General features: G+C 46.7%; 1 pseudogene; it reads right to left on the bottom strand.

Moving 5' to 3' along the window:
• Positions 1–2,835: 2,835 nt before the first annotated feature.
• Positions 2,836–2,930, bottom strand: LOC138094767 (U6 spliceosomal RNA; annotated as a pseudogene).
• Positions 2,931–5,003: the final 2,073 nt, after the last annotated feature.

Here is a 5,003-nt window from a genome sequence, read left to right as displayed (position 1 = left end):
CTAGAGTCTAGGTCGGATGGGGAGCGAAGCCAAACCACAGGAGAGCTGAGAGAACAAGGGGAAATGGACAGAATGGGGGATGGAAGGTGGAGGACACCACTAGTGGGATGGTGCTAAGTGAACTCGCTCAGTCGTGTCTGACTCTTTGCGACCCCGTGGACTGTAGCCCACCAGGCTCCTCCATCCATGGGATTCTCCAGGCATTCCCCATTCTCTACTGGAGTGGCTTGCCGTTTCCTTCTCCAGAGGATCTTCCCGACCCAGGGACTGAACCTAGGTCTCCCGCATTGCAGGCAGATGCTTTAACCTCTGAGCCACCAGGGATGATGCTAGGTTATTCCAAAGTCAGATTTGTAACCAGGGGAGGGAGGGAATGAAAGGGGGAGGGTCGTGATGGTCCATGTGGATATGGAAGTGCCATGTTTATGCGAGGCTCTACAATAGAAAAGAAGGTGGTAAGCCAGTGGGAGGTTTGGGGGAAGTTGTGGGCTTCCCTGATAGCTCAGTTGGTAAAGAATCCACCTGCAATGCGGGAGACCTGGGTTTGATCCCTGGCTTGGGAAGATCCCCTGGAGAAGGGAAAGGCTACCCACTCCAGTATTCTTGGGCTTCCCTGTGGCTCAGCTGGTAAAGAATCTGCCCGCAATGCAGGAGACCTGGGTTTGATCCCTGGCTTGGGAAGATCCCCTGGAGAAGGGAAAGGCTACCCACTCCAGTATTCTTGGGCTTCCCTGTGGCTCAGCTGGTAAAGAATCTGCCCGCAGTGCAGGAGATCTGGGTTTGATCCCTGGGTTGGGAAGATCCCCTGGAGAAGGGAAAGGCTACCCACTAAAGTGTTCTTGGCCTGGAGAATTCCGTGGACTATGCAGTGCATGGGGTTGCAAAGAGTTGGACGCAACTGTGCAACTTTCACTCGCTCACAGTGGGCGAACAGGTGGCGTGAGGCGGGAAGGAGGGATTTATATGAAGGTGGAAGAGCAATGTTGTCTCCAAGGGGTCAAGAGGACACAGATCCTCCCTCCCCATCCCTGGGAGTCTGGGAGCAGTGGAGTGAGATGGTGAGTTCATGGCTGAGAGAACCAGACTCCAAAGGAAGCAGGAAGAGAAAGGAGTGCTCCCCCCACTAAAGTCAAGGGAGGATTTCTCATCATGGAGCAGAGGTTTCAGAGGGTGCCATAGGAGTCGGTGTTGGTGGAGCAAATGAGGCAGGCTGGAGGTGAGTCTGTGGGGAAAGAGGGCATACTGCCCACACTCAGGGCTCACCCCTCTGCACCACGGGCGTGCTGATATCAAATGCCCTATTGGGTGGGTTGTGGAATAAATGTTGTAAGCATAGCTGACATTTTTTTAAATAGAGTGTACAAATGTCTTTTCATTGAAAAACACAAAATATGTAATCTGTGGGCGTGCACCATGACAGCTGTAAACCATCACACACTTTGTCAGCTGATACCCCAAACTGAAACCTGTAACCTTTTCTTTGGTCTTAGTTTTTGTTTTTTCAAGTGATTTCTCTGAAGTTACTGGTGAGAAACGCAGCTCTGAGAACACCCCACCTCCACACCGCCTCCACACCACCTCCACCCACTCTGGCCATGCAGGATCCGCCCCCTCTTCAGTATCTTTGCTACAACTTCTGCTCTGTTTCACACAGCAGGAGCAGGCGTGAGGCAGCTCTCAGGACCTTAGTAGGGCCGGTGATGCTTTTTTTTTTTTTCTATCCTAGTCATATCTCCAAGCAGTGCATCACCACCAGCTTCTGAATTGGTTTTGACGAACGTTCTCAGCTGTCAAGTATCCTTCGAACTGTCATTTTGGGCAAGGTTATGTTATTGCAGACATTTTGAATATTTAACAAAAATAATTTCTATAGCAGTTTTTAAAAAGATTTTATTGGATTTGGTGAGTCCAAAGCTGGAATATGCTGAACCCAAGCCAAACCACCTCTTAGGAAGATGCCTTCTTCACAAGCAGCTGGGCAGCATCAGTGCATCTGGAACTCTTCTCATTCATTCCACCCCACATGTTCTACCAGCTTTCAGCAAGCATGGCTGCTGCATCTGATTGTTTTATAGTACGTTCACTCAATCCCTCCCCTTCGTACTCACTGACAGTGACCTTTCTTGATTATGATTTTCAATTTGTGACTCATCACCTTTTCCTTTCAAGAGCAGAGACTCCTCTTTGACCTCAATGACTCACCTTTTCTGGGGCTGAACATCTTCAAGATTTAGGGTCAACTCCTCCTCTCTAAACACCTGCAAAAGCATTTAAAAATGAGTCAATTCCAGGGCTTAGTTTTCCTTTATTATACCAAATTTATTCATAATACATTATGCAGGTGTTTTGATGAGAATCCAGAAACATCTTGAGACACCATATTTCTCTGAAATGTGAGAATTTAAAACCATCGCTGTTCCAGGACAAGTCTTGTGAATAGAGCTTTTTATTGCATTCATTTGCATTATTGTGTTCCCTTCTCAGAACTCCTGTCAATTAACAACAGCTCGATCTTGCAGTTGAGACAGCAGAACCCAGAGAAAATTCACCCTACGTCCCACACTTGCAAGATGGTGGAGCCAGGACTAGACCCAGTGTTCTTTCTGCTAGATCATTCTGCCTTTTCAGAATTAAGGACAGATCAGACAATAAGCTTATTCCTGATCGGGGGTGTGACAGGTTCGAGCTGAAGGGGCCCCCTCTCTACACCTGTTTCAACTCCACCTTCCTAGATATTCAGTAGATGTATCTAATTAGGAAAAATGCAAATTATTTGACTGTGTACCTATAAATATTATCCCTGGAAAGAAAAGGAACATTTGGTAAATGTGAAAAAAAAAAATGGGGAAAATTTGCATGTTATCCTTGTGTAGGGGCCATATTAATCTTCTCTGTATTGTTCCAGTCTTAGGACACATGCTGCCAAGCAATCTTCAGGCTCTTTTAAAATGAACATATTATAAGAGAAAATACTAGAGTATATCACATATGGTAAAGATAACTATTGTTTTATGAGATTTTGTGTTAGTTGTGCATATCTGTAGATACTGTGGGTGATGATGTAAAATTTATTCCATACTGTGGATTGTGCTAACGAATGTTGAAAAGTCACAGGTACGGCAGAAAGATCGTTAGAGGGTGGCTTCAATGACTTGATTCCAGTCATTACTCTGCCAATAACCACCTGCATGAGCATGGCCAAGAAACTTATACCCTCAGGGCTTCCACTTCCTTATCTTTAAAACAAGCAGGTCCAACTACATGTTTTTGAGATCCCTTCCTCTAAGATTGTATCATTCTGGCAATTCTTTCATGGTACCAGCGAGACACAAAAGCCTTCTGAATGAGAACGGTGGGTGGAGGGTGGTGGCTGGAGCAGGAAGTTGACACGAGCCAGGTGCAGCCACCCGACTTTGCCCACAGCAGCTGCTGCCCTGGTGCTCACTATTGCTGCTCGTCATCTTTGCTGGTAGCACCCCGACATGCTGCTGCCGCAAGGGTGTGAATGATCACCACGGCTGAATCCAAGTTGGAGCCTATGGGCAGCCATGGAGGTGAGGACTGCCAAACACACACACCTGGTGCCACCCTTGGCACTGCTGGGTGCTCCGAAGCTGTTCTTGATGACAAGCATGGTAAACATTCTGAGGCGGGAGCAAAGAAAATGCAGTGTAAATAGAACAAGTTGAAACTGAGGAGCCATTTTCCCTTTACAGCTGACATGGTGTAACAGAGACCTTCCTTAGAAAAGAAGAAGGAAGGGGAGCAATTTCAGAAGATACATAGTGTAAAATGCTTAGTTTGACTGCTTTTCTGGTGCAAACAAGTACTTCATTTTGTGTAAAGAACAGGGACCTGTTATCACTTTTTACTCATTTGATGCATAAGATGCAAAGTTGATTTCATGGTGGAGAATGAGCCAAGAGGTTGCTTGCTTTCCCTTAATAGAGAAGACATCTTTGACACTGGCACACAGGATCCGTACACACACACACACACATACACACACACACACACACACACACACGAGAGCTGGTAAATGTATTAAAGGCATAAATTATTTAATGGTCCTGTGACAACATGCACTGCAATAGGAAATAAGATGCATCAGTGTGATAGGCATGCATATGTAGAAATTAGGGGAGTATTTTATTTTTTTTCCTCAGGTAGCAACATGCCAGAAAACATTCTGCCTTTGAAGAACAAAGTACAAAGATGTTCCGACAACTGAGGGTTATAGTTCTGCACCATTGCTTATCATGCACTGCATTTGGAAATAGGGCCTGGAGTAGACAGTCACCTTCCCCAGCCTGGCTTTCTTTAGCACCGTCCCACTGAGCGTCATCTGCTGGGTAAGACTTAACAAGATGTGTCTGTTGGCCTGCACAAGACCTGGCTGACTTGAGCCCTGCGTGTCAGGAAGCAGATCAAAAGTGGGCTTTGTGGTGGTCGAACCCTGTGTACTTTTAAAGAAATAAATGAATAATTTAACTCATTTTAGAATTTGCAGAGGGCACTGAGCTGACAGCTCTGGGGCCCAAGGCCTGACGGCTGCCCAGGTGCATCATGGGTATGAACATGGAAATGACCTGGTCCAGCCCCACAGAGGCACCTCTTACAGTCACAGCTGTCACTCCAGCTAGACTGAGGAGGAAAGACGTCCTAGTGCTTGGTCCCGGCCTGATCCTGGCTCTGCAGGAGGCCCTGCTGGACAGGGTGGGGGAGGAGATGCACTTGCTAGACTCTCCTTTTATTTTTTTATTTTATTTAAAAAATTACTTTTTATTTGGCTGTGTTGGGTCTTTGTGAGCTTCCCAGGTGGCTCAGTGGTAAAGAAGCGACCTACTAATGCAGGAGACATGGGTTCGATCTCTGGGTAGGGAAGATCCCCTGGAGAAGGAAGTGGCAACTCATTCCAGTATTCTTACCTGGAGAATGCCAGGAACAGGTGAGCCTGGTGGGCGACAGTCCATGGGATCAGAGTTGGACACAATTGAGCAACT

This window comes from Capricornis sumatraensis, chromosome 18 (genome assembly GCF_032405125.1).
Source record: "Capricornis sumatraensis isolate serow.1 chromosome 18, serow.2, whole genome shotgun sequence".
NCBI classification, from domain to species: domain Eukaryota; kingdom Metazoa; phylum Chordata; class Mammalia; order Artiodactyla; family Bovidae; genus Capricornis; species Capricornis sumatraensis.
This window is presented reverse-complemented; position numbering and strand designations above follow the sequence as displayed.